Below are 24,171 nucleotides of genomic sequence, written 5' to 3' on the forward strand. Positions count from 1 at the left end.
TAAGCAACTACTACAACTCAGGAACACGTTTAATTCCCATGGAAATAACGTGCCCTTCATGCTTATCATATTTCAATGGTTTAGTGAGAGGATCCGCGATGTTGTCATCCGAAGCAATCTTGTCAATCACTATCTCCTCTTGCTCCACGTAATCACGGATCAGGTGAGCCTTCCGATGTACATGTCTAGACTTGTTGCTAGACTTAGGCTCCTTGGCCTGGAAGATGGAACCTCTATTGTCACAATAGATGGTGATTGGGTCATTCGAACTAGGAACTATGGTTAGTCCTTGTAAGAATTGACGCATCCATATAGCTTCCTTTGCTGCTTCTGAAGCGACATAGTACTCGGATTCAGTAGTAGAGTCTGCTACAACTTCCTGTTTGGAACTTTTCCAGCTGACCGCAGCACCATTAAGAGTAAAGATGAATCAAGACTGAGATTTCGAATCATCTCAATCCGTTTGGAAGCTAGCATCTGCGTAACCGATTGCACATAGCTTAGTATCTCCTCCATAAGTCAATGCCCAATCCTTAGTTCTCCGTAGGTACTTAAGGATGTTTTTAACAGCCATCCAATGTGTTTCACCTGGATTGTTTTGGTACCGACTCGTCATACTCAATGCATATGCCACGTCTGGATGTGTGCATATCATGGCATACATGATTGATCCTATGGCTGATATATAAGGAACGTGACTCATTCGTTCAACCCCTTCCGGTGTCTTGGGTGACTGAGACTTGCTCAAATGCATCCCATAAGTCATTGGAAGGTTCCCCTTCTTGGAGTTGGTCATACTGAACCTTTCAAGAATCTTATCTAAATAAGACTCCTGACTCAGTGATAACATCCGTCGTGATCTATCTCGATAGATATGGATTCCCAATATGCGTTGTGCCTCACCCAGATCTTTCATCTGGAAATGGTTCTTCAACCATCCTTTTACCGAAGATAAGAGAGGAATGTCATTCCCAATCAAGAGTATGTCATCGACATACAATATCAAGAAAACAATCTTGCTCCCACTCGACTTGACATATAAGCATGGTTCCTCGACCGATCGAGTGAAACCATACTCTTTTATCACCTGGTCGAAACGATGATTCCAACTCCGAGAAGCTTGCTTAAGTCCATAAATGGAACGTTTAAGCTTGCACACTTTCTTAGGATTTTCAGGATCTATGAAACCTTCGGGTTGTACCATGTACAATTCCTCCTCCAAATAACCGTTTAAGAAGGCGGTTTTCACATACATCTGCCAAATTTCATAGTCATGAAAAGCGGCAATCGCTAAGATTATCCGAATGGAATGCAGCATAACTACGGGTGCAAAAATTTCATCATAATGCAATCCGTGCACTTGAGTGAAACCTTTTGCCACTAGTCGTGCCTTATAGGTATCTGGTTGCTCTTCTACAGAATGCTTTATTTTGTAAAGCCATTTTCACTGAAGAGGTCGTACCTTGTTAGGTAAATCAACAAGATCCCATACGTCATTCTCATACATGGAGTGCATCTCGGATCGCATGGCTTCAAGCCATAGCTTAGAGTCGGAATAGGTCATGGCACCTTTATAGGTAGCGGGTTCATTACTCTCTAGGAGCAAAACGTCATTTTCCTCGACCATACCAATGTATCTGTCTGGAGGATTAGAGACTCTACCCGACCTCCTAGGTTCCTGAGGAATATTAACCGTATCATAAGTTGAAGGAACATCTTCCTCCATCTGTTCCTCGGTTGTTGGTTCTTGAATCTCCGACAGCTCGAAGGTTATATTACTTGACTTGTTCTCGAGAAATTCTTTCTCCAAGAACTTTGCACTAGGCGCAACAAAAACTCGATGTTCGGTAGGCGAATAGAAGTAATGACCAAACATTCCTTTTGGATAACCAATAAAGTATGTCTTGACCGATCGTGGGTCGAGCTTATCCTCGTGTCTCCACTTGACATAAGCCTCGCAGCCCCAAACCCGAATAAAGGACAAGTTAGGGACCGTTCCCTTCCATATTTCATACGGAGTCTTGTCGACAGCTTTAGACGGACTTCGGTTAAGTATAAAAGCAGCTGACAAAAGAGCAAAACCCCATAATGAATCAGGTACTACCGTGTGACTCATCATGGATCGAACCATATCAAGTAGTGTTCGATTTCCCCGTTCGGACACACCATTTAATTGAAGTGTTCCAGGTGGAGTTAACTGTAAAACTATTCCACAGTCTTTAAGGTGTTGATCAAACTCATTTGAAAGATATTCGCCACCACGATCTGAACGGAGTGCTTTAACCTTTCTTCCCAGTTGGTTCTCAACCTTATTCTGGTATTCCTTGAATTTTTCAAAAGACTCACTTTTATGCTTCATTAAGTAGACATATCTGTATCTACTCAAATCATCCGTGAAAGTGATAAAATATCTATAGCCGTCTCTTGCGGTGATTGACATAGGTCCACATACATCAGTATGTATGAGTCCTAATAGGTCATTAGCGCGCATTCCAATATCTTTGAAGGAAATTCGAGTCATTTTGCCGATAAGACATGATTCACACGTGCCAAATGATGAGAAATCAAATGTGGAGATAGTCCCATTCTCAATGAGTTTCTTTACACGTTTTTCATTTATGTGTCCCATTCGACAATGCCATAGATATGTTTGATCTTTGTCACCAACCTTTAATTTGTTATTATTCACATGTAATATATCCGTGGTTTGATCTAAGATATAAATTCCATTCATGGAAACTGCTTTTCCATAAACCATTTCATTAAAAGAGAAAATACAGCTATTGTCCTTTGTTGAAAATGAAAAACCGTCTTTATCAAGTACGGAAACAGAAATAATATTCTTAGATAAACTGGGTACATAGTAACAGTTATATAAATATAACTCAAAACCACTCGGGAGCTGGATTACGTATGTTCCCATTGAGACTGCAGCAACTCTTGCTCCATTCCCGACTCGTAGGTCCACATCACCCTTTGCGAGGAGTGTGATGTTTTTTAGGCCATGCAAATGATTACACAGATGAGAACCACAACCAGTATCAAGTACCCAAGTTCCGAAACTTTCATGGTTAATCTCAATCATATGAATATAAGATGACATACCAACAGGAGTGACGCGGCCTGCTTTTATGTCCTCACGGTACACGGGACAGTTCCTCCTCCAATGCCCAGTCATGTGACAATGGTGGCACTCAACGTTACCTCCCTTGCTCTTTGCCTTGCCTTGTGAGCCACTAGTCTCACCAGGCCCACTCTTACCGTTTCCTGACTTCTTAAACTTTGGCTTTCCTACAGTTAGGTCCCCGTGAGCTTTGCCCTTAACCTTATTCTTGTTGGAAATCATGAGAACATCTTGCTTCATGCTACCACTCAATTTCATATCCTTCTCGGTCTGTACGAGAAGTGAGTGTAGCTCATGAGTACTTTTCTTCATGTCATTCATGTAGTAATTTGCCCTGAAAAGGGCAAAACCATTATGAAGTGAATGAAGTATACAGTCAATGACTATGCTCTCACTCATTTTGCAATCAAGTGCCTCCAGTTTCTCGACATTGTCAATCATGTCAAGAATGTGTGGGCTAACCGGTTGGCCCTTCTGGAGTTTCGCCTCAAAGAAGCGACAGGTATGCTCATAAGTAACGATTCTCGGTGCTTTTGAGAACTCATTAGTGAGCGTGGTGAAAATCTTGTTTGCACCTTGGGCAATGAAGCGTCTTTGCAAATTGGTTTCCATTGCAAAAATGAGTACGTTCTTTATCGCACCCGCTTCCATGACGAAGTCACTATAAGCAAGTGACTCGTTAGCTCTTGTATTGGGGCCTGGGTTTGGCGGTATTGGCTCAGTCAAGTACTTGAGCTTACCGTCAGCAATGGCAGCATTCCGTAATGATGCCTCCCAGTCCGCAAAGTTGGACCCGTCATTCTTCAATCGTGTGGACTGATTCATGTGGTCCATGAAAGTTTTGAGCTAGGACTCGCGTGCAAGTGGGGCACTTGGCATAGGGATATCATTATTTCCGGCCATTTGTTGTAAGCAGTATAATCAATATAAAACGAATTCTACACTGCGAAAAGAAGAAGAAAAACATAATAAGCATACTCATCGTTATGATTTAAGTCTAATGCAAAACTGTTATAATGCGAAGACTCAAGCATTTATACAATTGACCTCTCTCAAGAATTATATAAATGATCCTAAGACTCAATTATCTGTAAATTGATAAGCCAACCTCTTGGCTAATTCTACTTTTAGAATTTTTGGTTGATAAGTTTCTGTAAATTCTATCTATAGTCCATCATAATCTCGAGAAACTCTTCGGATTATAATGTTGAGGTAAAATAAGTCAACACAAACTACTTACCCAACGTAGAAGGGGTCATATGGAGAGTAAGGTCCTATATGCCTACCGACGAAGAAGTGATTCATAGTTGTTTGGCTTATAAAGACTAGTCTCAATTTTAGTTTTAAAGGAATATCCCATCAACTTTATTTTAATACATTTTAAGTGAACTAATATCTAGCATGCGAGAATGAATAAACTAAGATGATGGCTTAAAATAGTGTGACATCTTTATGTCCATGATAACTAACATCCAAACTATATGAGTCAATTTTCATGCATATAAGTAGGTGGTTTGGTTTAGTCGGAATATGATGCACTAACTATCAAGCGAAGAAAAGCAACAAGAATGGAAAAACGTAAAACAAAAACAAAGTCCTAGTGTGGCCTATCTACCAAAATGAACATAAATACAACTTTGGAATCCTTCCTAGGACTCGAGAAGCTTGCCTTGATGTTCCATCTTGGTCCATGTAGCGGGAGTGAGCAATCCAATCTCCATCTTTAGTCTTCTCAAAATTACAATAAATAAATTACAAAATATACCTATTTACATTCTAATTTCAAAAATATAATACTAAAGAAAACCAAAGGAGATTCGAGATCTCAAAATTACATCAATATTATGTTTCCATCATTACGAAAACATAATCAACTAAGGCCACACTAGGTGATACAAATTACAACCGATTGCAAAAATACGCAAATAAACCATTCAACAATTCATACAACTAAATAAAATGCATCAACAATAAATTAATCATTCAAGACATAATTCCTTAATTATGTAGAGTAATTTATCCAAACCACCTATTTTAAAATGATCAAAATTATGTGACAATTCCTCAATTACTCACAATAATTCCAATCTTAATACATATTATCTTGTAATATGAATTAATCTAACATCATTTTAAACCACTTTAAAATAATTAGGTATCTAAAATTTGTGAACTTTTTCACAACAAACAATCATACATTATTGATATAATGTATAATAATTATTGGCCAAAACACAACAACAAAAGGAAAAAAAAAACGATTTTTTTTTTTTTTTTTTTTTTTTTTTTTTTTTTTTTTTTATAAATGCTCACGACATTCTGCCAAAAAAAAACGAAAAACAGTTTTTTTTTTCTTTTTTCTCGAAAAACAACCCCTTTTATGAGAACAAATTTGTTTAAAGTTGCTACTATAACAAGATTGACATAATCATCAACTTTAAATTCAAACATAGATCCTAACTAGATGATTCAATTTAACCTCTTAAAATGAAAATCTAAATTATGATTAAATCGATTATCTGAATATTTGATTCATCACAATTGATTTGAACATTATTAAATTAATGAATCATGATTCTTAAACAACAATTTAACACCATGTATACCAAAACTATATAGCAAAACAAATGAACATCATCAATCAAAACAATTTTCATTTACATTTCAATTTAATTCTTATTAAATCAAAACATCTACAAATTTATCATATTATCATCTTAACATATTAAAACAACAATATCAATAAATCAAAATGGAAACAAAGCATCTAAAAAAAAAAAAAAAAAAAACAAAAACCATCTCGGCAAAAATCGATGCGGCCGAATTTTTTTTTAATCCATTTATGAAAATCATATAAAATAATTTCGTGGCCTATGCTCTGATACCACTTGTAGGAAATATCGGTATATTTCATCAAGAAAAATTTCGGATTATAACGAAATTATGAAATATGAAATTACGAGTCATAAACGAAAAGTATAAACAAAAGAATAGAGATTAGAATTAACCTCCGGTCCTAGCAATTTGGCCTAAGAACAAATATCGAGATCGATATTCTCCTAATCGTTGCACCCAAGATGCTCCGAGAAAATGCCTTTTTCTTGCTAGAAAGAGAACCCTAATTCCTAATAATTTTTAGGGTTTTTGTGATGAGTGTAGAGAAAAATTAAGAGAGAAAATAATCCTCCCATCTCTCCTATATAACCGTCCAAAAGAGAAAAGGAGGGGAAGATTTTTTTTCTTATTTTTCTCCCCTTTATTTCGTGTAACAACCGAACAAAATAAGGAGAAAATCGTCTTATTTTAGGTTGTTATCATATTGTATAAAATGTGTATTATTATCAATTGTCATTTATGTCGTCACGTATTTATAAGTCTGAACACAACAGTTTGTGGTCGATTTATTAATACCGGTCTGTCATCATTTATTATGACAATTTCGTATAATATATACATTACCTATAAATATCGCATATTTATAATTTGCTAATTAAATATAACCGTTTATATTTAATTACAAATTAACATCTTAATTCGTTTAAGATAACATTATATACATTAATTAAATATAACAGTTTATATTCAATTTACGAATTAACAATTAATTCGTCTCAGCTGATATTATTTAATTGTATTAAATAATCGACTCATCATCACATTAACTAACCTTTAAGTCAAATACATGAACTAACCTTTTAGTCATATAAGGCATCAATGTGATTATATTTTCATATAATCACATCTCTCAAACACATCCTTTAGGTGTGACTTTTAGGGACCAATTGATCACCGCCATCAGTATGATAATAACGTCAAACTTCTAGCAAGCCAACCGTTATTAGTAAACGTTAATCAATTGATAAAATAATAAGTATACCATGTGAACCTATAAGAGATTTATACACGTTATCACACTAACTGTGGAGGACACTAGCTCCAACACCCTGTCAATGGCTAACTGTACAGTCAAGAAAGTTCTAGTAGATACAGGCAGCTCGGTCAACCTGATCATGTTAAAAACTATAGAAAACATGGGGTTCAGTAAGAAGGATTTGCAGAAGAAAACCATCCCGTTGGTAGGATTCAGTGGGGGAACAGCTATCTCGCTAGGCGAGATAGTAATCCCAACCTATGTGGGAGGGGTCAACAAACAGATCAAATATCTAGTCCTAGACGGACCCTCTACCTACAATGTCATCCTAGGAAGACCGTGGTCGCACCAGATGAAGGCAGTCCCCTCAACATACCATCAATGCATAAAATTCCCCACTCCATGTGGGTAGAAACAATACGAGGAGATCAGGAGGAAGCTAGAGGCTGCTGTAAGAGAGCACTAAAGTGCACTGCCAGCCCTCCAGCAAAGCAATTACAGAAGAAGCCTGTCTAGGACGAATACATTGAGCCCCCAGCTGAGGAGCTAGATCAGATCAACCTGGACAAGCTGCACCCAGAGAGGACCGTGCTAATTGGAGCTGGATGCACAGGAGACCTGAGGCAGCAACTAATCGAATTTTTGCAGGCTAACATGGATTTCTTTACATGGTCACATGACGACATGATAGGAATAGACCCATCCATCATAACGCATAAACTTAGTGTGGACCCGAAATGTAAACCCATCCAGCAGAGGCGAAGAAAGTTTGCAGCTGAAAGGAATAAGATGATTAATCAGGAGGTAGACAACCTTCTGGCAGCAAAACAGATAGGAGAAGTAAAATATCCAGAGTGGTTATCTAACTAGTGGTGGTACCTAAGAAGAATGGAAAAATGGAGAGTATGCGTGGACTTCACTGATCTCAATAAGGCATGCCCTAAAGATCCCTTTCCGCTACCTCATATTGATGCAATGGTGGATGCGACAGCTGGACATGAAATGCTAACATTCCTGGACGCTTGGAGTGGTTATAATCAAATCAAGATGGATCCTGCAGATCAAGAGAAAACAGCGTTCATGTCCGAAAGAGGAATATATTGTTACAACGTCATGCCATTCGGCCTGAAAAATACAGGTTCCACATATCAGAGACTGGTCAAACGCATGTTCAAAGAGCAGATATGAAGAACTATGGAGGTATATATTGATGATATGGTGGTGAAATCAGAGAAAGCTACAGATCACATGCGCCACATGGCAGAAACATTCAACACCCTGAGGAAGTACAAGATGAAGCTAAATCCATCCAAATGCACCTTTGGGGTATTCTCTGGTAAATTCTTAGGCTACATTGTAACCCAGAGGGGGATAGAAGCCAGCATCGAGCAGATCAAGGCTGTGTTGCAATTGGAGTCACCTGAAAAACCAAAGGACGTTCAGAGACTAGCTGGCAAGGTAGCAGCTTTAAGCAGATTCATCTCAAGGTCCTCGAACAAGTGCAGGCTATTCTACGACATACTAAGAAAGAGCTAGAAGTTTGAGTGGATTGCAGACCACGGGCAAGCATCCAGGGAGCTGAAGCGTTATCTCAGCAACCCACCGCAGCTGTCAAACCCGGAGCCAGGAGAACCACTGTTCCTCTACCTAGCTGTCACCGAGGTAGCAGTGAGCGATGTCCTAGTCAGAGAATAAGAGAAGGAACAGAGGCCAGTATATTATGTAAGCAACTCTATGCTGCCAGCAGAGACCAGGTACACATCTCTCGAAAAATTAGCACTAGCTCGGGTGGTAGCATCTTATAAGCTGCGCCCCTATTTTGAGTCCCACACCATACATGTTATGACCAACTACCCGCTAAAATCCGTCATGAGAAAACCTGAACTGTCAGGCAGAATGTCAAAATGGTATGTACATCTTAGTGGGTATGATATCAAATATGACCCCAGAACATCAATCAAATCACAAGCACTGGCAGACTTTGTTTCGGACTTCAGTCCGGCAATCCAAAATCTGGTAGACGAGAAAATCTTGACCCCGGAATGGGGCAGGGAGACAGAGGTCTGGCAAATGCACATCGATGAAGCCTCCAACCAGAGGGGAGCAGGTATAGGGTTAATCCTACGATCATCGCAGGGGGATCTGATAGCACAGGCAGTAAGGTGTGAATTCAAGCCAACTAATAACGAAACAGAATACGAGGCTTTGATACTAGGAATGCAGCTAGCTCTGGAGTTAGGAACCCACACATATTTAGCAACTCTTTGTTAATAGTTAACCATGTAAATGACGAGTTCATAGCTAGAGACTCAAAAATGGTCGCATATTTGAAGATAGCAAAGGAGCTAAAACAGAAATTCAAAACTTGCAAGCTCAAGCAGATTCCCAGAGATCAGAACGTAGAAGTAGATGCCTTAGCAACTCTGGGGGCAACATTCAAACCAACAGAACTATCCAGCATTCCCATCGCACACATGCTGGAGCCTTCCATCCAGAAGGCAGACGAAATAGACAGAGGAGAATTGGAGGATCGGCAAGACGAATCGGGAGTCCAGACAATACGGAGGCTGGGGAGATTCCCACCAATCGACCACTCCGCTTTGATCGGCCACTACACAGGTGGATCGGGATCAAGCGGACACCCTACCTAGACTAGCTGCGTCATAACAAGCTGCCAAACGACAAGAAGGAAGTAAGAGGCTTCAAAATTAAAGCCTCCATATTTATACGGATTGATGATATACTTTTCAGTAAATCAGTGGCGGGTCCCTACTTATGATGCCTGGATAAGCAGGAAGCACAGACTGTATTACATGCTCTCCACAGTGGTGAATGTGGAAACCATGCAGGGGGCAGGAGTCTGTCAAACAAAGCTCTCAGACAAGGTTACTACTGGCCCACAATGAGGGCAGATGCAGCAGAATATGCCCGCAAGTGTGACGCTTGCCAGCGATCAGCATCAATGATCCACCAGCCAGCAGAGCCACTGCACCCTATCATTTCTCCCTGGCCATTCATGACATGGAGAATGGACATAGTGGGCCCTCTACCTAGAGCCATAGAGAATAGAACATGTATACTGGCGATGACAGATTACTTCTCCAAATGAATAGAAGCAAAAGCATTCACAGAAGTAAAAGATAAACAGGTCATCTCTTTCATAAAACGAAATATCATCTGCAGGTTTGGCTTCCCATCAGAAATCATATGTGATAATGGCTCACAATTCATCTCCAACGATGCTGAGGGATACTGTGCCAGATGGAACATCACCCTGAAAAAATTAGCACCCAGGACTCCAAAGTCTAACGGGCAAGCTTAGTCCAACAACAAAATTATCATGGATAATCTGAGAAGGAGGTTACAGGAGTTAGGAGGAAAGTGGGAAGATGAATTGCCACTAGTGTTATGGTCAGACAGAACAATGCCAAAGATAGCAATAGGCCAAACACCCTTCAGCCTGTTGTTTGGTGCGAAAGGAGTCATTCCATCAGAAGTTCTAGTTCCCACTCACAGGTATGGATGTATGACCAGGGAACTGAACAACGCCGAGATGGTCAGGAGCCTGGACACGGTAGACGAGCTACGAGCAAGTGGAAAGATACGTCTAGCTGCCTACAAGCAGTCAGTGGCCAGGAGTTACAACAAGAATGTGAAAATCATACTCCTTGAGGTAGGAGACCTGGTTCTCCGTGAAGTGTTTCAGAACACTAAAAATCGAAAGGCAGGCAAATTCGCCTACAAATGGGAAGGACCATACCAGGTAGAAGGAGTTGTTGGCCATGGTGCATACAGACTGATGACTATGGACGGTCAAATCATACAACGCCCATGGAACATACTTCACCTGAAGAGATATTACTTTTAATAATAAGTAGATTTTAGCCTACAGAGTAATGTACTATGAAAAGCCAAATTATTTCAAAAAAAAAAACAAAAAAATCCGGTAGTAGGCATACTACCAATTTCATGTCCTTTTATGATACCTTTGTTTCTTTCAATTTTTAAAAACTACTATTGGAGTGGTGTAGTCTGAAAGCTTCCTGGGACCACAATTTCTCTGGTACCCCATGAGATGGCATCAGGTACTTCACATCACTCTGATAGAATTTCTCGTTTTCAGGCTTCTCTAGGTGCGTCACTCTGAATCCTAATGTCTATGGTACGTTGAAAGTGTATCTAGCAGGACTGTCAACTGCCAACGCGGGGTGACAAGGCACATGGCACTCCAACATGCCTAACCTACTTTCTCCACTAGGAGCACCCTCACTAGGCGGACTGTGGAACATACGAAAGGGAACCTGGTTGACAGCTGAAACGCTTACCCAGCTACCCCTGATACCACTCCCTAGACGTAGCTCGCACTAATCGTAATTAATCAGGGCCCCAGCATGCATGCACACATATATGGAACGTAGGGATCTCTGAGCTACCAGAATCCTGCAGTGTCTCATTGGTCCTAGAATGACGATAAACTTGCTTAAATTACGCCCCTATTGGCTCTATAACATGATGAACACACCTTGCGTCATGAACAAGGTTAAGTGGTCAAAATTACGGCATACGCCTAAATCAGTCAGTAGACTGACACGGCAGCTAGCTGAGTCTAAATCAGCCTCTGAGGTTGACACGGCCACCCCTCCCTATAATGCGGCACATGCCTAAATCAGTCAGCAGATTGACACGACAGCTAGCTGAGTCTGAGTCAGCCTCCTCGGGATGACATGACTCGCCTAAATCAGCCAGCAGGCTGACACGACAACTACCTGAGCTAAGAAAATCAAAATTTGGCACACAAGATGTAATTAGAACTTGCCAAACTAGGGCAAGGGGCATTCCAAAATCTGGCCAAAAGTACGGCCTCAAAGTTTAATTTCCTCCATGGCAAGCTACCAAGAAAAGTGTTTAAAAATATTACAAGTCTGCCACCAAAGGGCCAGACTACCAAAAGTTCACTGATGTAAAAAAAAAAAACTTCTTAATTTTCGGTCACATTAATGACCTCCACATCTGGCATCTCTTCTGCCTCCTCCTGCTGATCATCTGTTTCAGGTACAGGACCAGCTTGCACACCCTCAGCTACCACAGCTTCCTGAGCTCCATCAGCAGTAGCATCTTGGGGCAACCCTGCGTCCTCAGCAGCAGCCTGCTCAGCCAACGTAGGAGAGTTCACTTCACAAACTTCAGGCATAAGGATGCTCAGGTCAGGTTGAGCCGGGTACAGGGTCTCCAACTACTTTTCTTATTCTTCAATTTCTTGATGAGTTGGAAGCTCCTCAAGGGCAGCACGCATCCCGCTTATCTTTCCCCGCCAGGTACCATAGGCAACGATATTTGTGGCCAGGGTGATCAGCTCACTGATCCTCTCCTCAGAACGCTTCAAGGAGTCAAAGAATGTGCTGCAGACCTCCTGGGTGCAAGCTAGCTGATCAGCTCCCTCCTTCAGTTTCTTCTTTGTGTCAGCTAGATCTGCCTTCAGCTCGTCCACCTGTCCCCTCAAATCAGCACGCTGCCTTTCCAGATCAGCAATGGACCCAGTCAGCTCCCTGTTCTTGGCGCTAGTAGCACGGCTGGTGGTCTGCACTATACTGATCATCTTCCTGTTGTAGAGAGTAGACTGGAAGGCCTGGGGGCAAGGAAAGTCAAAGTTAGTAGGAATTGAAGATAAGAGACAGAGAACAGGTGGAAGTCGGAGGACACTTACCATGAAAGCATTATGCACATCGTTTTCAGCTATCTCCTCGGGCCAAACTCCGAGAAGGCATCCACCAGGGAGGGGAAGAGTAGCTAGTCAATCTCAGGCCAGTATGGCACCTTGTCAACGTTGCCAAAGCCATCTGGGAAGTGAGCAATGATGCCACCGCTGGCAGAAGCACGATGGCTGGCAGGAGGACTAGGAGGATGACGAGACAGCGGGCTGACCTCTAGAGGTTATGTCTGAGTAGAACTGGAATGAGTAGGAGGTGACTGGAAAGAGGCAGCAGGGGCGCTCCTCTTGGAAGCAGACGCCATGTCAGGACTCGCAGCGGACCTTTTTCTTTTAGCACTCTGGTGGATAGCCTCGAAAGGGTCAACCTTTGAAACCGCGAGCATTCATTACTTTAGGCGTCAGAAAGAATTAGACAGTTAGCAAGATTGCATGCAAGTAAGGATGGCCTAGGCAGCTTACCAGAGGACATGCTGTGAGCTGATTGTAGGGGGTTGGAGGAGGAAGTAGGTGAGTATCCGGGTAGCAGATCAGGGAACTTCCTCTCACTCAGAGGAATGCAGGATAGTTTGTTGCGAGCAGGAATCGGGGCACCAATGCGGGCCAGGTAGTAGGGACCTGCACGAAAATGACAAAGTAAGCCAGTAAGCATTGAGATGAACAAGCCAGGCGTCAGGAAAGCTACTTACTTGAAGTAATAATCCATTTCTCGAAGATATAGTCAGCAGGCGGCTGGATAGAAGCCTTCCTCACGTAGAAGAAGTCCTCAAACCATTTATCGTCCCTGGACTTTGACACATGCTTGAAGGGAGTCTCACCAGAACCCCGGAGCGAGAACTGGCCTCTTCCCAGGGACCTGATATCATATATGTGGGCCAGATCACCCAGGGAGATGGAGTTGCCAGAACTCTGGCAGGCAGCTAAAGAATAGAGGAGAACCCTCCAAACGGTGGCAGAAATTTGTGCCATAGCGAAGTTGTTGGTAAAGATAAAGTCTTGACCAAGTTTTGGAAAGGGAAAACGGAGGCCGTATCTAAATGGGTATAGATAGAGACAAACCCACTCTGGACGGATGGCATCAGCCTTTTGACCCGGTTTAGGGATGGCTATGTCCACCCCATCACCAAGACTGAGCATACCCTTGATTAAGGGAATGTCAGCGGCAGTCAAGGTAGAGCCACGGTCATGGGGGTGCGTAAAAAGATTTCGCGAAGGAAAGACGGGGTCTGGATTCTGATCAGAAGGAGTGGAGGTCGAAGAGGAGTGTCGAGTTTTTCCCATGGTGGAAAAGAGAAAAGGAGAATTAAGGAAAGAAGAGAAGGGAGAAATACCTGGTAAAGTGGACGGCAAGGATGATGCAGGGTGACCGGTGAGGAATGAGAAAGGGGAGAGGGAGGATTTATGAGAGGGAGAGTTTTATGGGGAAAATGATTGTGTGATTAATGAATTGAAGAAGGGAGTTGGCGTTATAAAGGAGGAGAGAGAGAGAGGCGCGGGAAATGAGGAGGTGGGCGGCAGCATAATGATGAGTGCATGGGGGAAGTGTAAATGACGGCTTAGGGTTTTTAATTCAACTGCGTAAATTCCTTGTTCGACACCTTAAGACATACCTCGCAAGGAATTGGGGGCAAACTGTTTGGGTCAAAATTTACATAATGACCTAACTGGGTGAGCCCACTTGGTAAGTGATTAAAGTAATGGGCCATGAAGGGGGAATAAGAAGAGGGGAGCCCACGGTTGGAAGTAAGATTGCTGAAAGGTAAATGGGCCAGGGAGGGTGTGAAGAGAAGACAGGCCCACTGGAAGGAAGCGTCCATGTTTAGGAAAGAGTTCAGGGAGAAGTCAGGGAAATCAGGGAGAATGGAGGGAGATGGCGTGATATGGAAAGAGTTATTATGGAAGTTATATTCCTTTCCATAAACGTGGTAGGATACACCCAGGGTTCTTACCCTATAAATAGTCAAGGAAGCCATCAAAGAAGGACATTCAAGGTCACACACACAATACCTCGTGCTAGCAAAATTTACATTACGTCTCGATTGTATTCATCCTCTCATTCAAAGCTAGTGCAATATTTGGCAGGGTACCGTCCCTCCCGCGGTTGTTCCCACATCGGGTTTTCCGCGTCACCAAATCTTACTTGTCAATTTATATTTCGTGCTTTATTTCGTTATTTAAATATCAAATACCAAACAATCAATCAAGCATACAACGAGTAAGACCACATTGACCTGAAACAATTAACTTGGTAAAAATCACCTAAACACTTGACATAGGTAATAAAGATAAGGAATTGTCCCTCTTTAGCATCTTACCGCTAGAATGAATCTCGTTCACCCTGGATAAGGTCGTCCACTATCCAAAGTTTCTGAGTAAGAGGTGAGGGTACATATTGGGAAGCCCTTTAATCGGACACCCAATCCCGCCTGCGGTAGCGGCCTCTACTGATTGATCTTAGTTGGTTAAGTATAGAAGTTGATAAAACGGGTTAAATGTATGAATGCGTATCCACAAGTTTAAACCTAACATGTGAGATTTGCTATGTTGGTTGTTTATCCAAATATCAAGTAATTCATGTCGAGTTGGATTTAATGTTGGTTAGCATGCAAGATGGAAATTAAACATCTATTTACCGAGTTAGGTTTATGGTGCATAACATGATCCATTTGTCTTAGAAAAGTATTTTAGAATGTAAACGTTAACTCATCAATCTGATCCGTCATGTATTCGGATTAACGGAAGTCGGGATCGTCCTAGACTAGTGCTGAATGCGGGAAAGTAGCAGTGTCAGGCAGCCGTTGAGGCGCGAGCCTGTTGGCGATGCAAGGAAGCCTGTCCAGACTTGAAAACTGGAAATCATAAGGCCTGTTTAGGCGCGAGCTAGGCGAGGACCTAAAAGGGTGTCTTCTGGTTATTGAAAGTGTTTGGAAAATTGTTTGTGAAATTGTTTGTAAGTAGGTGTTAAAACCCGCTTTTGTTGAAAGGGTTGTTAAGACCGTTCTTGTGCTAATATGAAGAACAGGACTCGGAATAATTATCATTGTGTTGATAATATTCGATGTCGGGTTCGTTTTTGCAAGCTTGACATGGATAATTTTATAAAAAAAGGATGTAGAAATGTTTGTTATGAATTAATTATGTTAAGTTCATTGCTTTGTAAATAAAGTGTAAAAAGTGCTTGATATGAACTAATTATATTAAGTTCATTGCTTTATCATTAGTCAAAATTTATCATCGTACTTGGGTTAAACCAACATGGTATGTAGAAACAAGAATGATTATTTATATATGATGTAACACCCCTAATTTCCATAATATAATTCTATAATTTTATTTTCCCATATTTTATATTTTATTTTCGGGAAAATATCCGTTTGTCGTCTTTTGGGCTCGTTGGGCTCGAAAAACGGTGAAGATCCGTTTCCTCCTTGAGTCTCACGCGAATCTTAGTGTTGATGGGTGAGTTTTGGGCCTAAACCTAGAATAAACCCATGAGCTTCTCTATAAATATGAAGGGAAACCAAACCCTTGCTCTTCTTTTCTCATAATCTCACAAAACCCTAAACCTAATTCTCTCCTCCTCTCTTCCTCCTTGTGCCGCGCGCCACCCTGCCTAGGGTTTCGTGCCATCCTCTTTTCTTCTTCGTTCTTCATCGTTCTTCGTGCTTAGATCGATCCTACTTCTTGGATTTATCTATCTTCTTCGTAAGTTTTTATGTTTTCGCATAGTTTTATAGTTTTTATAGTTTTTATATATATTAGTATATTTATTAGATTCGTTATCTTTGGCACGTGATGATTCATAAAGGCGTGGAAGTTGCACCTGGAGAAGACGTTTATATCGTTGAAGACTATCTCTAGGGTTTTATTTGCTTAATAAGGTAACTAGGTGTTTTCCTTTAATTATGTTTATGCCAATTGATGTAATTTACATGATTTAATAATTGATTTGTGTAATTGGTACGTGTTTGATTGTTTATTATCATGTTAATTATGTTTTCGCATGCTTGTATATGTTTTAATGCTTTAATCATATATCGTATATTGTTTACATGTTTATTATGGGTGTCATGAGCGCAATTAGGGTTTACGAATAAACCCTAGTGGCGGCATGATAGGCGGCCAAGGGTTCTCTCCAAAGTTATAGCTAAAGCTAGTATAACATTGATGATGATTCAAGTGTTATAGCTGAAGTTAGTACAACTTTGGGTAGTTACTCTAGTTATGGTATTGAACAACTATAACATTGAAGTACGAGTTAAGGTTATAGCCGAACTAACTTACCCCGAGATTTATGGCTCAAGGTTATGGTTGGAACTAGTATAACTTTGAGTTGCGTATCAAGGTTATGGTTGAGGTAAGTGTAACTTCACGTAATATATGTTGAAGTTATAGTCGAGGTTACTATAACCTCGCATCCAGAGTTCATGTTATGGTTAGGGTTACTATAACATTGAATGGTTAAATATTAAAGTTATAGTTGAAGTTACTATAACCTTGGTTGTTTATGCTTGCTTCATGTGTTCTGTTGTGTTCAGTTATTATATGACAATGTGTGCACGTGTCGTTGGTTACTCTTGTTCATATGTTGGTAGGACAGTCAGTTAAACTGTTCTACTATGTTGAGTCGTGATGTTATTCACGCATGAGTTGTACAGTCAGTTAAACTGTGCATTTGCATGAGTTGGACAGTCAGTTAAACTGTTCTTCTGAGTTGAGTCATGGTGTGGTTCATGCATGTCGTGTGCAGTCAGTTAAACTGTGCATATTTATTTGTTGGCTAAGTCGAATAGATGACGGAAGTATCAGTTAAATACTATCGGAATGAACCAAGAGCTGCTCTTCGGAGGTTTATTGGTCTATGTTCGGGGGTGGCCAGATTCGTCAGTTAAACGTTCTGGGTCCCGAGTGTCGTTCGGTGTACAGTTAATGCATCGAGATGTCTGGCCAGGTCTTAGGCATATAGGCAGTGGTGATACGCTATACATAGTACCGTGGAGTATCAGTTAAATACTTCACAACCGATGGTTCGTCAGTTAAACGTTCCATCTGCTAGTTCATCAGTTAAATGTTCTAGCGGCGTTGGCTCTATTCGCTATGCTTTGTTGCTAGCTTTGTGCCTTATGTGCTGTGGATCGTGTCTACTTTGGTTGATAAGTGTCCATGGTCTAGTTCTTGCATATGGTCTAAGTTCATGTAGTCTCATTCATCTAGTGTTGTGAATGTCAGGAGTAGTAAGTCTGAGTTTGATTTCCATGAGTATAGATGATCTCACATGTTTACTGTTTATGCATTTCAATTGTTATTAATTGTTGGTTATATTCAATTGTTGTAAACATGACTGGGAGAGCATCTAGTTACTCCCGACTGATTGTCGACCCCCTTTTCAGGTTGTTCAGTTTGATGCTGTTTGGTTGATGCTTGCTTGGGGAATGCGCGAAGCGAGCTTAATAATAAATAGGAGTTGCTTTTAAGTTTTAAGAACCTTTTGAATAATGTATTAGTTTGTTTGGATTTTAGTAGCGAACCGATTGGTCGTGTTTTCCGCCACCTTGACCCTTTTATCGATATCGTACTCGATATTCATTTTATATAAGTTTTCCTTTGTTTTATAATCCGGGTTGTTACAGTTGGTATCAGAGCGAACACGCTCCCAACTCTCGCTTAGTTGATGACTAAAATAAATGACCTAGTTAATGAGTGAGAGTAAATGGGGTAGAAACCAATAGGATTGGTTGGTTTCCTTATGTTTGTAAAGTGTATGAGTAGTTGTTTGGAGTGGTACTTAGGTTCTACCACTTATAACGAGATTTCGTTCTTGCGGATGGTGCGTAACGCTAATGGTGAGACCGATCTTGACCGCATCGAGAGACTAGAGGCCGCTTTGGCATCTATGGCTGAAGGTTTCACCAACCACCTCAACAACAACAACAATAACAACAACAACAACCATCCGCAACCGACTGTGTTTGATCGCTTCGCTCGTCACCGTCCTCCGACGTATGATGGTGCGAATGATCCTACCGCTTTGGAGGCTTGGATTCGAGAGATCGAGAAGTTGTTCCTCGCCATCGGATGTCCCGAGGATCGGAAGGTGGATATCGCCACCTATTATCCGAAGGACGAGGCCGACAACCGGTGGGCTCTTGCTAGAGCCGGTCCGGAAGTTCAACCAGGATATGGTTGGGCTGTTTTTCTCCGAAGCGCCAAGAAGGGGTTCTATCCCGAGGAGATGCGTTGGCGAAGGAACAGGAGTTCCTTCGTCTCTGACAGAAGGTTCCATGACCGTTGAGGAGTACACCAACAAGTTCGTGAAGTCACACGTTTCGTTATTCAGTAGCTATGGACGAGGTTTCGAGGACTCGTCGCTATGAGAAGAATCTAGCTCCTAAGGTCCTGGATCGCTATGTCCGGCATTCCTTCAACTTCTTTCCAACAGGCTTATGATCGTGCTCTTAGCATCTATGATTCTGTCCTTGCTACCGAGGTTGAGGAGAGTGCGAAGAATAAGTTCATGAAGAGGCCTTATATTGCTCCCAGTTCTTCCCAGAAGAAGCAAAAGTACGAGGCTCGTCCGTATACCCCGCGAGATCAAGGTCAAGCTAACAAGGATATGGTTTGCTTCAAGTGTGGAAAGGCTTACCACCCTGGTAATCTTGCACTCATCGGCGATCCGATCACTTGCTTCACTTGCAAGATGCCGGGACACAAGTCTTGATTGCCCCCGAAGCCCCAAGGTTGATGCTCCTAAGGCCGATCTTTGCGCGAAGACCGGACGAGTGTTCGTTATGAGTCGTCTTTGCCGGCGAGATGCTAATCCGGATGTGGTTACGGGTACCTTTCTCGTTCACTCTTTATCCGCTTTTGTTCTTTTTATACGGGTGCATCGATGTCTTTCGTATCCGAATCCTTTTCTCGTCCGTGCTTTGGACTCTCTTCTTCTTCATCCGTTCATACCTCTATATCCCTTCCTACGGGTGAGATTGTTTCTTGCTCCGTTCTTTTCAAGGACGTGCACATGTCGAAGATCGCAGGGGCGATCCTTCCTGCCGATCTCGTACAATTCAAACTCGGAGAGTTTGATGTGATTTTGGGTATGGATTGGTTATCTCGCTATGACGCTAGGTTCCTATGTCGTGATCAGAAGATCGTGCTTAAGACTCCTACAGGTTCGAGAGTTTCTTATCAAGGTGTTAGGGTTACACCTACGGTCAAGTGGGTTTCTGCTTTGAAGATGGTTAACATGAGTAGAAAGGGTTATCAGATCTATCTGTGCAGTGTTCATGGTGTTTCAGTTGAGCCTAAGCTAGAGGATATCCCTGTGGTTAGAGAGTTTCCCGATGTCTTTCCTGAGGATCTACCTGGTATTCCTCCTGAGCGAGATGTAGAGTTCTCGATTGAGTTGCTACCTGGAACTGGTCCCATTTTGAAAGCTCCATATCGTATGGCACCAGCTGAGTTACAAGAACTTAAGAAGCAACTTGAGGAGATGATCGATAAGGGTTTTATCCGACCGAGTGCTTCGCCGTGGGGTGCTCCTGTTTTGTTCGTCAAGAAGAAAGATGGTAGTATGCGTTTGTGCATCGACTATCGTGAGCTGAACAAGGTTACTATCAGGAATAAGTATCCTTTGCCGAGGATCGAGGATTTGTTTGATCAGCTCCGTGGTGAAAGTGTGTTCTCGAAGATCGATCTGAGGTCAGGTTACCATCAGATTCCAGTTAGGAATGAGGATATTCCTAAGACTGCTTTTCGTTCGAGGTATGGCCACTATGAGTTCGTGGTGATGCCATTTGGGTTGACGAATGCACCTGCCGTTTTCATGGATCAAATGAACCGCACTTTCAGCGAGTATTTGGATAAGTGTGTTGTGGTGTTCATAGACGACATACTGATTTACTCGAGAGATGAGGCTGAACACGAGAATCACCTTCGTGTTATCTTGGAGACTCTGCGTAAGCAGAAATGGTATGCTAAGTTCTCAAAGTGCGAGTTTTGGTTAAAGGAAGTTACCTTCTTGGGTCATGTGATATCTGGCGATGGAGTTATGGTTGATCCGTCGAAGATCCGAGCCGTGGTCGATTGGGAAAGTCCAAAGAATGTGAACGAGGTTCGGAGTTTTCTTGGTTTAGCTGGGTATTATCGTCGTTTTGTTCATGACTTCTCTAAGATCGCGAGACCGATGACTCAGTTAATGAAGAAGGAATCCAAGTTCATTTGGACTGAGGCTTGTGAAGCTGCCTTCCAAGAGTTGAAGAAAAGGTTGACTACCGCTCCTGTGTTGACTCTACCAGAAGAGGGTGTTGTGTTCGATGTTTTCTGCGATGCGTCTAAGTTTGGGTTAGGTTGTGTCTTGATGAAGAAGGGTAAAGTTGTGGCTTATGCTTCCCGTCAGTTGAAAGTTCACGAGACGAGCTATCCGACTCACGATCTTGAGTTAGCAGCAGTGGTGCTCGCACTTAAGCTGTGGCGACACTACTTGTATGGAGTCTCTTGCAACTTTTATACGGATCATAAGAGTTTGAAGTATATCTTCACTCAGAAAGATCTGAACATGAGGCAGAGACGTTGGTTGGAGATGCTTAACGACTACAAGATTGAGCTGCAGTATCATGAGGGTAAGGCAAACGTGGTTGCCGATGCTTTGAGTCGAAAGGTGTGCCATGCTATGAGATCTGTGTTGGTATTACCCGACGACTTGAGTCGAGAGTTCTAGAAGATGAGCCTTGAGGTAGTTCTTCCTGGTACTTTAGATTTGAGTGCGATGGTTGCTGAACCCGAGATCCTTCATGAGATCCGAGTTAAGCAAAGAGAGGATGAATACTTAGAAGGGGTTCGAGTCTCTATAAGCGAAGGACGTGCCAAAGACTTCGACGTTGGACCTGATGATGGTCTACGATTCCATGGTCGTTGGTGTGTGCCTAGCTGTGAGGTCTTAAAATGTAAGATTCTCAAAGAGGCTCATAGTACTCCCTATTCGGTTCATCCTGGTGGTGATAAGATGTATAAGGATCTGAAGCTAAAGTTTTGGTGGCCGGGTATGAAGAAAGAGATCGCCGAGTTTGTGAGCCGTTGCTTGGTTTGTCAGAAGGTCAAGTTCGAACATCAGAGACCTGGTGGTCTACTGCAACCTTTGGAGATTCCCACCTGGAAATGGGATTCGATTTCGATGGACTTCGTTATGGGTTTGCCGAGGTCGCCGAGAGGAATGAATGCGATTTGGGTCGTGGTTGATCGTTTGACTAAGGTCGCGCATTTCATTCCGATGAAGGAGACTTGGAGTCTCGAGGAACTAGCGAATGCTTATCAGCGTGAGATCATTCGTCTTCATGGAGTTCCTAAAGATATCATCTCCGACCGTGATCCGAGGTTTTGTTCACAGTTTTGGAAAAAGCTTCAGTTGGCTTTGGGTAGTGAGCTTAAGATGAGTACGGCTTTTCATGCTGCAACTGATGGTCAGACTGAGCGTACGATTCAAATGCTCGAGGATATGTTGCAGGCTTGTGCTTTGGAGTTTCATGTTAGTTGGGAGAAGAGTTTACTGCTTGTGGAGTTCTCCTAAAACAACAGTTATCAAGCTAGTATTCAGATGGCTCCGTTTGAGGCACTTTATGGAAGGAAGTGTCGTAGTCCTTTGTGTTGGGACGATTCTAGTGAGGCTGTCGTTCTTGGTCCGGAATTGGTTCAAGAATCGATTGAGCAAGCGAGGTTGATCCGCGAGAAGCTTAAGGCAGCCCAGGATCGACAGAAGACGTATGCAGACTTGCGGCGTAGGCCGATTGAGTTTGAGGTTGGCGATAGGGTTTTTCTCAAGGTTTCGCCGATTAAAGGTGTTAAGAGATTTGGACTTAAGGGCAAGCTTAGTCCTAAGTACATTGGACCGTATGAGGTGCTCAAGAGAGTTGGCGAGGTAGCCTATAGGTTGGCTTTACCTCCGAACTTGTCGAAGGTTCATGATGTTTTCCATGTGTCGCAGTTGCGACGTTATCGCAGTGATCCTTCTCATGTTCTACAGGCTGATGTTATCGAGGTTGAGCCTAACCTGACCTATGAGGAACGTCCTGTTCGCATTTTGGAACGTCAGGAGAAGAGGTTAAGGAATAAGATTGTACCTTTGGTTCGGGTTCTGTGGAGGAGTCAGAAGTTTGAGCAAGAGACTTGGGAAACCGAAGCGTCTATGCGGGAGAAGCATCCACATCTTTTCGAGTGAGGTAGTTCTCTTATCAAGTTTCGAGGACGAAACTTCTTTTTAGGGGGTTGGATTGTAACACCCCTAATTTCCATAATATAATTCTATAATTTTATTTACCCATATTTTATATTTTATTTTCGGGAAAATATCCGTTTGTCGTCTTTTGGGCTCGTTGGGCTCGAAAAACGGTGAAGATCCATTTCCTCCTTGAGTCTCACGTGAATCTTAGTGTTGATGGGTGAGTTTTGGGCCTAAACCTAGAATAAACCCATGAGCTTCTCTATAAATATGAAGGGAAACCAAACCCTTGCTCTTCTTTTCTCATAATCTCACAAAACCCTAAACCTAATTCTCTCCTCCTCTCTTCCACTTTGTGCCGCGCGCCACCCTGCCTAGGGTTTCGTGCCATCCTCTTTTCTTCTTCGTTCTTCATCGTTCTTCGTGCTTAGATCGATCCTACTTCTTGGATTTATCTATCTTCTTCGTAAGTTTTTATGTTTTCGCATAGTTTTATAGTTTTTATAGTTTTTATATATATTAGTATATTTATTAGATTCGTTATCTTTGGCACGTGATGATTCATAAAGGCGTGGAAGTTGCACCTGGAGAAGACGTTTATATCGTTGAAGACGATCTCTAGGGTTTTATTTGCTTAATAAGGTAACTAGGTGTTTTCCTTTAATTATGTTTATGCCAATTGATGTAATTTACATGATTTAATAATTGATTTGTGTAATTGGTACGTGTTTGATTGTTTATTATCATGTTAATTATGTTTTCGCATGCTTGTATATGTTTTAATGCTTTAATCATATATCGTATATTGTTTACATGTTTATTATGGGTGTCATGAGCGAAATTAGGGTTTACGAATAAACCCTAGTGGCGGCATGATAGGCGGCCAAGGGTTCTCTCCAAAGTTATAGCTAAAGCTAGTATAACATTGATGATGATTCAAGTGTTATAGCTGAAGTTAGTACAACTTTGGGTAGTTACTCTAGTTATGGCTGGAACAACTATAACATTGAAGTACGAGTTAAGGTTATAGCTGGAACTAACTTACCCTGAGATTTATGGCTCAAGGTTATGGTTGGAACTAGTATAACTTTGAGTTTCGTGCCAAGGTTATGGTTGAGGTAAGTGTAACTTCACGTAATATATGTTGAAGTTATAGTCGAGGTTACTATAACCTCGCATCCAGAGTTCATGTTATGGTTAGGGTTACTATAACATTGAATGGTTAAATATTAAAGTTATAGTTGAAGTTACTATAACCT

The sequence above is a fragment of the Silene latifolia genome, chromosome 10 (genome assembly GCF_048544455.1).
Source record: "Silene latifolia isolate original U9 population chromosome 10, ASM4854445v1, whole genome shotgun sequence".
NCBI lineage: Eukaryota > Viridiplantae > Streptophyta > Magnoliopsida > Caryophyllales > Caryophyllaceae > Silene > Silene latifolia.